The sequence below is a fragment of the Phoca vitulina genome, unplaced genomic scaffold (assembly GCF_004348235.1).
Source record: "Phoca vitulina isolate PV1807 unplaced genomic scaffold, GSC_HSeal_1.0 scaffold1, whole genome shotgun sequence".
NCBI classification, from domain to species: Eukaryota; Metazoa; Chordata; class Mammalia; order Carnivora; family Phocidae; genus Phoca; species Phoca vitulina.
The window spans coordinates 50,732,712-50,745,580 of record NW_022589704.1 but is presented as its reverse complement, the minus strand read 5'-3'; the positions used below and the strand labels follow the sequence as shown (position 1 = coordinate 50,745,580).

General features: G+C 37.8%; 1 protein-coding gene and 1 pseudogene across 1 annotated transcript in view; one reads left to right on the top strand and one right to left on the bottom strand.

The window, feature by feature from the left end:
- The window catches only part of PPP1R1C (protein phosphatase 1 regulatory inhibitor subunit 1C), a 117,137-nt gene that overhangs the window by 60,553 nt on the left and 43,715 nt on the right, over positions 1–12,869 (top strand). The window lies entirely within an intron of this gene.
- Positions 559–2,910, bottom strand: LOC116637504 (annotated as a pseudogene).

Sequence of the window (12,869 nt, the reverse complement as noted above, 5' to 3'; positions counted from 1 at the left end):
GATTCTGCTGCAGCAAGTCTAAAGATTGACCAGACTCAAATATCCAATCACCTACCTAACATGTCTCATGGAGATCAAAATAATAATGAGATCAAAATTAATATGTTCAAGACTGACTTTTGAATCTTTTCAACACCAAATCAGTTTGTCTTCCACTGTTTCCCTTCTCAGCAAGTGGAATATCCATCTGCCTAGCTGAATATTGCCGAGTTCTGAGAGCTTCCAGGGATCCTCCTTCTCTTTCACTCTCTTTAATAGTCGAACACTCGCTCTCATGGGTTTCCCCCATTAGTATCTCTTATCTCTCCCATCTTTTCTCTTATCTCCGATATCACCACCATATTTCAAATCACAATCATCTCTTTGCCAGAATATATAGACATACCTTGAAGGTATTCTAAACCACTGCAATAAAGCAAATCAAATGAATTTTTTAGTTCCCCAGTGCATATAAAAGCTATGCTTACACTATAGTGTAGTCTATTAAGTTTGCAATAGCATTATGTCTAAAAAAAATGGATATGCCTTCATTTGAAAATACTTTATTGCTAAAAAATACTAACCATCGTCTGAATTTTCAGCAAGCTATAATCTTTTTGCTGGTGGAGGGTCTTGCCTCCATATTGATGGCTGCTGACTGATCAGGGTGGCGGTTGCCAAAGGCTGGGGTGGCTGTGGCAATTACTTTTTTTTTTTTTTAAGATTTTTATTTATTTATTTTAGAGAGAGGGCACACAAGTGAGTGCAAGCAGGAGAGAGGCAGAGGAAGAGGGAGAGAGAGAATTTTTAGCAGATTCCCTGCTGAGCATGGAGCCGATCCTAGGGGCTTGATCTTACAACCCTGAGGTCATGACCTGAGGTAAGATCAAGAGTCAGATGCTTAACCAACTGAGCTACCCAGGCGCCCTTGTGGCAATTTCTTTAAATAGGACAACAGTGAAGTTTGCCGGATCAATGGATTCTTCCTTTCACAAATGATTTCTCTGTAGCATGTGTTGCTGTTTGAAAGCATTTTACCCACAATAGAACTTCTTTCAAACTTGAAGTCAATCCTTTCAAACCCTGCCACTGTTTTATCAACTAAGTTTATGGAGTATTCTAAATCCTTTGTTGTCATTTCAATAGTCTTCACAGCATCTTCATCAGGAATAGATTTCATCTTAAGAAACTACTTTCTTTGCTCATCCATAAGAAGAAACTCCTCATTTGTTAAGGTTTTATCAGGAGATTCCAGCAATTCAGTCACATCTTCAGGCTCCACTTGTGATTCTAGTCTTTTGCTGTTCCCACCTCATCTGCAGATACTTCCTCCACTAAAGTCCTGAACCCCCTCAAAGTCATCCATGAGGATTGGAATCAGCTTTTTCCAAACTCCTATTAATGTTGATATTTTGACCTCCTCCCATGAATCACAAATGTTCTCAGTAGCACCTAGAATAATGAATCCTTTCCAGAAAGTTTTGATTTGCTTTACTCAGATCTATCAGAGGAATCATTTTCTATGGCAGCTATAGCTTTATGAAATGTATTTCTTAATTAATAAGACTCAAAAGTCAAAATTACTCCTTGACCCATGAGCTACAGAATGGATATTGTGTTAGCAGGCATGAAAACATTAATCTTGTACATCTCCATCGGAAATCTTGGGTGATCAAATGCATTGTCATTGAGCAGTAATCTTTTAAAAGGAATCTTTTTTTTCTGAGCAGTAGTTCTCATAGTGGGCTTTAAAATATTAAGTAAACCATTTTATAAACAGATATGCTGTCATTCATGCTTTGTTTTTCCATTTATGGAGTATAGGCAGAGTAGATTTATCATAATTCTTAAGGGCCCTAGGATTGTCAGAATGGTAAATGAGCACTGGCTTCAATTTAAAGTCACCAGCTACATAGCCCGTAACAAGAGAGTCAGCCTATCATTTGAAGTTTTGAAGCCAGGCATTGACTCTTCCTCTCTAGCTGTGGAAGTCCTAGATGACATCTTCTTCCAACAGAAGGCTGTTTCATCCACATTGAAGATTTGTTGTTTAGCGTAGCCATATCTCTAGTCATTAATTATCATGGCTAGATCTTCTGGATAACTTGCTACAGCTTCTACATCAGTACTTGCTGCTTCATCTTGCTCTTTTATGTTATGGAGATGGCTTCTTTCTTTAAACCTCATAAACCAGAGGTACCTGGGTGGCTCAGTCGGTTAAGCATCCAACTCTTGATTTCGGCTCAGGTCATGATCTCAGGGTTGTGAGATGGAGTCCACATCGGGCTCCATGCTAGGCATGGAGCCTGCTTAAGATTCTCTCTCCTTCTCCCTCTGCCCACCCCCCACCCCAACTTGTGTGTTCTCTCTCTTAAAAACAAAACAAAACAAAACAAAAAACAACCTCAAACTTTTATTCTGTAGCTTCCTCACCTCTCTCAGCCTTCATAGAACTGAAGAGAATTAAGGCCTTGCTCTGGATTAAGCTTTGGTTTAGGGAATATTGAGGCTGGTTTGATCTTCTATCCAGACCACTCAAACTTTCTCCATATCAACAGTAAGACTGTCTCACTTCTTTATCATGTGTGTGTTCACTGGAGTAGCACTTTTAATTTCCTTTAAGAACTTTCCTTTGCATTCACAGTTTGGCTAACTAGGCACAAGAGGCCTAGCTTTTGACCTATCTTGGCTTTTGATATGTCTTCCTCACTAAGCTTAATCATGTCTAACTTTTGATTTAACGTGAGCGACTTGCGGCCCTTCCTTTCACTTGAGCACTTAGAGGCCATTGTAGGGTTATTAATTGGCCTAATTTCAATATTGTTGTGTCTCAGGGTATAGGGAGGCCCAAGGAGAAGGAGGGAGATAGGTAGGTAATAGCTGTTCGGTGAATTAATCAGAACACACATCTTTCAATTAAGTTCACCATCATTTAGGCACAGTTCCTGGCACTCTAAAACAATTACAGTAGTAATGTCAAAGATCCTTAATCAGAGATCACATAATATAATAACAATGAAAAAGTGTGAAATAGGGGCACCTGGGTGACTCAGTCGTTAAGCGTCTCAGGTCATGATCCCAGAGTCCTGGGATCGAGCCCCACATCGGGCTCCCTGCTCCGTGGGAAGCCTGCTTCTCCCTCTCCCACTTCCCCTGCTTGTGTTCCCTCTCTTGCTGTGTCTCTCTCTGTCAAATAAATAAATAAAATCTTTAAAAAAAAAAAAAAAAGAAAGAAAAGAAAAAGTGTGAAATATTGTGAGAATTACCAAAATGTGATAAAAGGCACAAAGTGTGCAAATGCTATTGAAAAAATTGTACCAATAGACTTGCTTAATGCAGTGTTGCCACAAACCTTCAATTTGTAAAAAAAACTCAGTATCTACAGTGTGCAATAAAGAGAAGTACAATAAATCAAGCTATGCCTGTAACTGGTTACTCAACAACATCTAGTCTTTCTCTTCTTGCCTCCCAGGAGTTTTCTATACTGTAGCCAAAGTGAATTTTATATGCTATTTCCTTGGTTAAAACTCTTTAATAGCTCCCCAATTCCATTAGATAAAATCCCTATTCCAGAGCAAAGTTTTCAAAGCTTACTGGCCCATGGCTCCAATCTGCCTCTTCTCTCCCCGACTAGGTCCCAGACATGCTGGTATTCTGCCAGCTTCTGAAATACACCAAGCTCTTTGCTGGTTCAGGAAAGATTCACACATTCTTCCCTTCACCTAGAATGTTCTTCCCTGCCTCCTTCTCATCCCCATTGTTTATTGGCGAACTCCTACTTATCATTCAAGCCCTGTCCTTAAAGATCAGTTTCTGAAAGGAGCTTTCGCTAACCTTCCAATCTAAATTCTCTATAGCTATAAACTCCCTATTGATAGTTATAATCTCTAGAGTTCTTTCCTAGCAAGTAAATATGATGTCCAGCTATTTACTAATGTCTCTCTCTTCAACTAGACTGCAAGTAATGTATGTGGCAACAGTGATAGTGTCTATTTTATTTACTACCATATCTACAGGGCTTCACATAATGCTTGGGACATAAGCAGTGCTTATAAATATATTTTTAAATAATTTTTTAAAATATACCCAATCACAAGTGTTGGTGAATCAGTCATTTCCTAATGATATCTACCTTTTCTCTGGTCTATTAGAAAGACCTTTTTTCTATTGAGGGCCCTAGAAATTTGTATTCATGTATTGTTTTATATCTTGTTACTGTTTGTGGCAAAATTTAAAATTGCAACTATCTAAATATTTCAGGATATTTATTGGGTCCTCACCTCACCCTTAATTTACGTCTTTCAAGGTTAAAATATCTCAATATTAGTTATGCCTGCCATTCTGGTTTTTTTTTTTTTTACATTCTTTCTTGATCTCCTAATAAGCTCCACTTTGCCTATATCATTCTAGAAGTGCATCATTCAGTAGCAACCTTATATTTGAGTGTGGTTTGATCGGAATAGAACAGAGACTTCCATTATGCCTATCACCTCCTTCCTCCCAGATTATTTAACTCTAATAATGCAACCTAAAATCTTATTAACTTTTTCTGGCAGCCATATGCATTGATGAAAAATAGTGAACTTACTATAAATTCAAAACTTCCAAGCCTTTTTTTTTTTTTAAAGATTTTATTTATTTATTTGAGAGAGAGAATGAGAGAGAGAGAGAGAGCACATGAGAGGGGAGAGGGTCAGAGGGAGAAGCAGACTCCCTGCTGAGCAGGGAGCCTGATGCGGAACTCAATCCCGGGACTCCAGGATCATGACCTGAGCCAAAGGCAGTCGCTTAACCAACTGAGCCACCCAGGCACCCCCAAGGCTTTTTTATGTATTGCTTTTAAGCCCTCTTACTCACCATGCATTTCCCATTTTAACATATGTCTTTTTTTAACGAAAAAGTAAGACAGTGTTGTCATCCCAATTGAATTTCCTCTTGTTAGAATCAGGCTGTCACATGAACATGTCATATTTTGTACTGTGATTCTATCATCCATTTCTTATCTCAATCATGTATCATCCACAGATAAGATAAACTTATCTTTGGTATTTTTATCCACATTTGTAAAAAACATATCAAACAGAACAGGGCCTAGTAGCATACATATCTCTCTCTAGTTGACATCAATCCCCCTGAAAGCCACCTTTCAACCAATTATCAAATAGACTTCTATATCAGGACTCCATCCCATAAAACCAGAGGATATTATGAACACTATTGTTAGATACATTGTTGTGTTTCAGATATTTTGTGCTGACTACATTTTTTCATCTATACAGATGAGTCATAAATTTATAATGTGTTTGATGCATAGAAATGACAGAAGTTGAAGTTTGCATAGAAAACAGGCTTTTCTATTACCCTTTGTAATATAGTGCTTTATAATTATGTAAGTAGAAAGTTCTGAGGATTATCAGAAAAATGACAGCTGACTACTGAATACTCATGTGCACTTTTTTGGTGTTTATATGGTGGTCAGCCTTGTAATTTACAGCATAGCCAATCAAATTATTGTTGGATAGCTTGAATCACGTTTTCAGAAAAGCAAAAGTAGGTTTGAGTCTTGGGACAGGAAAGAGCTGACTCATTTCCATCCTCATTTTGTGTGTGTGCGTGTTTTACTGGAATGCAAAAATGTCTTCAACTGAAGAAAGCAAAGCAAGTGCTATTGATTTAAAAAGGAAATTTGAACATGAAATGAAGCAGCTGACTGAAAAATTACATTGTATAGCAGGCTCTGTTAGTATTACATTACCATTTTTAATGCATAGTAAGTCAGATGTTATGTGTACTTTTAAAAAGGATCCTCTCATTCTTTGTAATTTCTTTAAAAGAAAGTTTTAGTTACTTTGGTGTCCAGAGGTGGTTCCTCTGGTATGTCAAAAAGGTCTTTGAATGCTTGCAGCATTGGAACTCCTACATTTTATTTTCTCCAAGGATGGTTGTGATCTCAATATTTTATCTTAACTCAGCCTCTCTCATACTTAAGCAATAAATGCAAATAAGGAATAAGCTAGGATGGGAAACCATAAAAAAGCTGGATAGGTTTTTAGAGGGTGGTGGATGACAGTGGCAAGGATGTGACATATAATAATAACTGAAGGATAATCTTCAAATCAGGGAAAGCCATTGATCATAATAATTTTACTGGACCCAACATGAAGGGACATGGACTTTGGGGGGCAAGCAATCAGGGTTCAAACCTCAGCGCCACTGTTTATTAACTCTTCAGCTTTAGCAAGTCAAGGAGTTTAACCTCTCTTTTCTCATCGGTAAGATGTTGATGATACTTACCCCACAGTATTGCTGTAGAGATATAAGAAAACAATATGTGAAAAGAGCATGTTTAGAACAGGCATGGCTAGGCAGGAACTACTTCGAATACTTCTTTGAACCCTGGATGAAGAGTCAGGTGCACTCCTTTTCCATTTCCACTGAGCCTGGGAGAAGGAAGGAAGGAACCCAGGAGAGGGATGGAAGGGGGAGAAAAGGACTTGGGGGAGAATAAAATACATGCCAGGATTTTGCTCTTACCCTGGTGGGAATTGAAAAGTCAGGGTTAGAGGTGTCCAATCCTATAAGGTGCCCATCCACCTAAGAGTGCCCATCTGATAAGCGTGTGGATTACCCAGCTTTGCAACATTTGCTCCACTTTTATTTGCACCTGTCTCAGGTGGATTTGTGCAACTAGTCTTTGACCTTTCAGTTCCTTTTCAACAAAACCCAACTGGCTTTTCCTTCATTTCACCTCAGACACTGTGTCCCTCATTTCCCAGCTAACAGCCCTTGCAGAAGTATTTGTATTTAATTTATAAATCTTATATTTCAAAAAAGCATAAGAACAAAGTGATGGTTAATGGTGAATTTTGGGATTGCTAAAGATTATGCAACAGATATGTCTAGCCAGAAGGATGAGCAGGGGGCGCCTGAGTGGCTCAGTTGGTTAAGCGACTGCCTTCGGCTCAGGTCATGATCCTGGAGTCCCGGGATCGAGTCCCACATCGGGCTCCCTGCTCAGTAGGGAGTCTGCTTCTCCCTCTGACCCTCCTCCCTCTCATGCTCTCTCTCTCAAATAAATAAAATCTTTAAAAAAAAAAAAAAAAAAAAGAAGGATGAGCAGGAATCACATCATATAAATTCAGCCTATAATTAGCCAACCAAGGTAGATTAACAATGATTATATTGAATTGTAACCAATTCTTTCCTCCTGAAATCAAGCCTGTTATAATTGTGACTGAAAAAATACTCAGAAGGAATAGATCAGCCTGTTCTTATCACCCCCTGCACAGTCAAAATTGAAGGCAGAGAGAGAATTTGCAAGATCTTTTAATTTCTCATCAGGCAGTCTCTACCATACTACATTCTTTTTAAAACATTTCTGTCCTTCTGTGGGTGTTTTCCAGGTATTCATCACATTTGCCTTTCTAAACCTTGGCTTTCTTGTTTGTGCTGACTTGATTTATTTACTGTGTAGGGTAGGGTTTATTTATGCAATTCAAGAAACATTTTAACAGATTTCTAGATAACAAGGAACATTCTAAAGATACACAAGTCTTGCTTATTTCTTAAAAAAAAAAAAAAAGTATGCTTCTATTTCTAGATCCACTTCCTTCACTTCTCTTTAATTTCTCCCACTAAGTATTTGTTCATCTTTCCTCATATCTTTAAGTGGAGAGGGTGGTGTTAGTGTGGAGAACTGATATGAGATTGTCCCTTTCTTGAAAGCCACTATGATGTCTTTTTTTCTGAGTTCAACACTGAGAGAGAGTGAAGCAAGAGGAAAATGCCAGCAAGTATGAGTGGACTTCATATTTTATAGCATTGTCAATGATTATTAGGTTGAGAGGCCTAAAGGACCTTAGATGAATTAAATTGCAACTTTAATATTTGGGACAAGAAACTTAATCTCATGTGGTACTACTTATACTTTGAAAAGGAGACCACTATTTGTCAATATGGTTCCATTCGTGTGTTTGTGTATATTTACCTATTTTTAAATTAATCTTTTAAATTTACATTGTTGTATAAATAATATGCAACTTTAAAAATTGCCTCGTATCTTAGAAGCAGGGAAGGAGATAAACTTTTGCATTTGGTTGGAACAGATTCATTAAGATACAGTGTCAAGATTATTTCCAAATATGTAAATTGTGAAATTCAGTTGTATAAACACTAATCATATTCTTCCACAAATCACATATGAGCTTCCACTGTGTATCAAATACTGCAATAAATTGTCGTATCTACAGAGATGAAAAGCAAAGTCTCTTCCCAATGGTAGACCAATCTAAAGGAAGCAACACCGAAGTACACAGGTAGAACACATCCAAGTGAATCCTTCAATAGGGATTTGACAGAGTTATCAGAGATCTGAGAAGACTTACTAGGCCTGGGGGACAGGATAGTGAAGCTACTTTCATATCACAGAAGGAACAGTTATCTGTACACATGTGCCTGGAGAGTAAAACAGACCAGGTCATGGAAAAGTGGAATACATAGCTCACCATTTTCATTCCTCCTATTCATGTGAACTTGAAAAGCATTTACGATGACAGCCTAGTGTAGAGAGTGAAATCCTGCATGGGAACTCTGCTGCAATACAAAGTTTAAAGAGGTCCCACTAATGGACTATGAAGACAACACTTTCCAAAGCATTTGGAAATCCTTGTGCATTTGATTCCATTTTAAAAGTTCTGGTTCACATCTTTGTCTTTCCTCTTAAGAAGGTTACTTTTAAAGCAGTAATTTCCAGCTCAAATTATACTTTAAAAATAAACTTTATATTTTAGGACAGTTTTAGATTTTCAGAAGAATTATGATGATAATTCAGAGATCCCATGGGCCCTACATTCAGTTTCCCCTACTGTTTATACCATATATTAATATAGTATATTTTTTATAATTAATAAACTGATATTGATACATTATTATTAACTAAAGTCCATATTTTATTTACTGTTGTTTAATTTTTACCTAATGTCCTTTTTCTGTGCTAGCAACCCATCCAGGACACCATATTACATTTAGTTATCAAGTCTTAGGCTCCCCTTGGTTGTGACAGTTTCTCAGACTTTCCTTATTTTTGATGACTTTGACAGTTTTGAATAATACTGGGCAGGTATTTTCTAAAAGGTTCTTCTATTGGGATTTGTCTGATGATTTTCTCCTGATTAGACTGGGTTTGTGGGTTTTGGGGAGAAAGACTGCAGATACACCTTCTCATCACATGGTATCCAAGGTACCTACAGTTACCCTGACTTACCACTGTTGATGTTGACCTTGATCACTGACTGGAGGTGGCATTTGCCAAGATGCTCTACAGGAAAGTTACTGTTTTTTACTTCCTTTCCATCCTGTACTCTTTGGAATGAAGTCCCCACATGTAGTTCACACTTAATGAGGGAGAGGTTGTATTCCGCCTTCTTGAAGGAAACGTATAAATTATTTGGAATTCTTCTGCACAGGACATTTGTTTCTTCTCCTCCCTTTATTTATTCAATCATTTATTTTTATCACTATGGAGTCATGGATATTTATTTTATACTTTAGATTATAAATCAGCACGACTTTATTTTGTTGCACAAATTGTTCCAGGTTTGGGTCTAGGGAGTTTTTCTGGTTAATTCCTATTCCCTTGGACATACCCATTATTATGGGGGTTTTGTTGTTGTTTTATTCATTTGTTTGTTTGTTTGTTTTAGCATATTCTTACCTTCTGGCACTTCAAGATCCTCCAGGCTTGTTTGTGTATTTCCTGCCCCAGTCTTAGAATTACCTTTTCTCCAAGAAGCCCTCACGTTACAATTTTATTTTCTATTTGAGTCAGTATACTGTAAAATGTATATATGCATCAGTACGTAATTACTAAAAATAGAGAAATCTATTTCTTGCTCTGCAGAAATGTATGTGGATCATATCCATTAGCATTTAGGAGGGTTAATGCTACACTATCAGCATACAGATGTACACTCTCCACTCTTATTAATGCTAATGGAAATTCTGGGAAGAAAAAACAGCGCCTAAGAGCAGATGTTGTCTTTATGGGCTTGCCTTCCTTCATTTAAAACCTAATACAATGTTTCTGGGATGACATTTGTGTTGCTGTTTTATGGATGTGGAGTTAGATATGCAGTTTTCTTGGAGATTGGTTATTTGCTTTACTTAAATCAGAGATTTAAAAAAGTAACATTTATAGCACCTTATACTTGTGTAGTGCTGCAACGTACATGTTTTTGTATAATCTATTTTTTTACAGCAAGCTTATAAGATAAGCAGGATCTTTTACTTTAGAGGAAAATGAGGTTCACAGAAGAGCAGGGTTCCCATGTTAAATGTCATTCTTCTTTACAAGGCTAACTTGTGACATGAGCCTTTTTTGCTTTTTTGTTAGAATAACAATAGGCCTCATGTTTTCCATTTACTGTACCCATCCTGTTTACCCTAATAAAATCCAGTGATCCCTCAACCTCGTAACTTAATGGAAAGTTTTTATAAGATCTTTTTTACCAAAGGTCCTATGGAAGGCTTAGCACCTTTGTTTTTAATTATTTTGTATTTTAGGCTCACCTTATAGGTCCCTATATAATAACAATTTTGTACTCAGACTAAGCTTGCCTTTATCTTGTCTCTCTCCAATCCACCTTTCCTCTAACCTCTGACAGCTGACCACACAAATCTGACCCCATGACATTTTGTTTTATGACCTTTCAAATGTGTACCAATTCCTTTAGAATAAGGCCATGGAAAGAATGTGGAGGACTGTTTAAGATCTGGCCCCTCATACCTGTCTAGCCCCACCTCCTGCCTCTTGTATTTCAGGCCCCTGCAATGCTGAGCTGTACTGAGTTCCTTGAAAATAATACATGGTTTCTAGCCTGAGCATTTGCTCTGAAGCTTCATCTGCGTAGAATGCTTTTTTTTCTGTTCCCCGCCCCACTTCTAAATTCTTTGAGCTGTGGTAGTTCGAGACTCAGAATACATTATACACACCTATTTGTATGTATCTGTAATCCCACTTAGCTAGACAGAATTCCTTGAGGACACAACCAATGTCTTATTTGTCTTCCATTTGTCTTGCAGAAGGCTCTTAGTAAATGCTGAATCAGTGAGTGAATAATCTTTCTGGTTTAAAAATGTGAATTTAATAGCTTAATTTTAGCCATATGGAAAAAAATTATAAATTTCTGGTGTGTATTTTATTCACTCACTTATTCGTTCTACAACCAGGTATAAAATGCCTACTCTCTGCCAGGTCATTCATATTATTTATTTATTATTATTAGTCTCTGTTAGTTCAGGATGAGTTAAATGCAGTCTCTGTACTTAGGAAAAATGTAGTCAAGTGAAAAAGTAAGTTGTGTAAGAAGTAACGATAAGTTGGGTGCCTGGGTGGCTCAGTCATTGAGCATCTGCCTTCGGCTCAGGTCATGATCCCAGGGTCTGGGATCGAGCCCCACGTTGGGCTCCCTGCTCAGTGGGAAGCCTGCTTCTCCCTCTCACACTCCCCCTGCTGTGTTCCCTCTCTTGTTGTCTCTCTCTCCCTGTCAAATAAATAAATAAAATCTTAAAAAAAAAAAAAAAGAAGTAACGATAAGTTCCATAACATTATACGGACAGCAGTATTTTTTCATTTATTTATTTTTATTAATATATATTATTTGTTTCAGGGGTACAGATCTGTGATTCATCAGTCTTACACAATTCACAGCACTCACCATAGCACATACACTCCCCAATGTCTATCACGCAGCCACCCCATCCCTCCCACCCCCCTCCACTCCAGCAACCCTCAGTTTGTTTCCTGAGATTAAGAGTCTCTTATGGTTTGTCTCCCTCTCTGGTTTCATCTTGTTTCATTTTTCCCTCCCTTCCCCTATGATCCTCTGTCTTGTTTCTCAAATTCCTCATATCAGTGAGATCATATGATAATTGTCTTTCTCTGATTGACTTATATCACTTAGCATAATACCCTCTAGTTCCATCTACATCATTGCGAATGGCAAGATTTCATTTTTTTTGATGGCTGCATAATACTCCACTGTATATATATATACCATACCTTCTTTATCCATTCATCTATTGATGGACATCTTGGCTCTTTCCATAGTTTGGCTATTGTGGACATTGCTGCTATAAATATTGGGGTGCACATGCCCCTTCAGATCACTACATTTGTATCTTTGGGGTAAATACCCAGTAGAGCAATTGCTGGGTCATAGGGTAGTTCTATTTTCAACTTTTTGAGGAACCTCCATACTGTTTTCCAGAGTGGCTCTACCAGCTTGCATTCCCACCAACAATGTAGGAGGGTTCCCCTTCCTCTGCATCCTCGCCAACATCTGTTGTTTCCTGACTTGTTAATTTTAGCCATTCTGACTGGTGTGAGGTGGTATCTCATTGAGGTTTTAATTTCAATTTCCCTGATGCCGAGTGATGTTGAACATTTCTTCGTGTGTCTGTTGGCTATCCGTATGTTTTCTTTGGAGAAATGTTTTTTCATGTTTTCTGCCCATTTCTTGCTTGGATTATTTGTTCTTTGGGTGTTGAGTTTGATAAGTTCTTTATAGATTTTGGATACCAGCCCTTTATCTGATATGTCATTTGCAAATACCTTCTCCCATTTTGTCGGTTGTCTTTTGGTTCTGTTGACTGTTTCCTTTCCTGTGCAAAAGCTTTTCATCTTGATGAAGTCCCAATAGTTCATTTTTGCCCTTGCTTCTCTTGCCTTTGGCGATGGATGTTTCTAGGAAGAAGTTGCTGCAGCTGAAGTTGAAGAGGTTGCTGCCTGTGTTCTCAAGGATTTTGATGGATTCCTGTCTCACATTTAGGTCTTTCATCCATTTTGAGTCTATTTTTGTGTGTGGTGTAAGAAAATGGTCCAGTTTCATTCT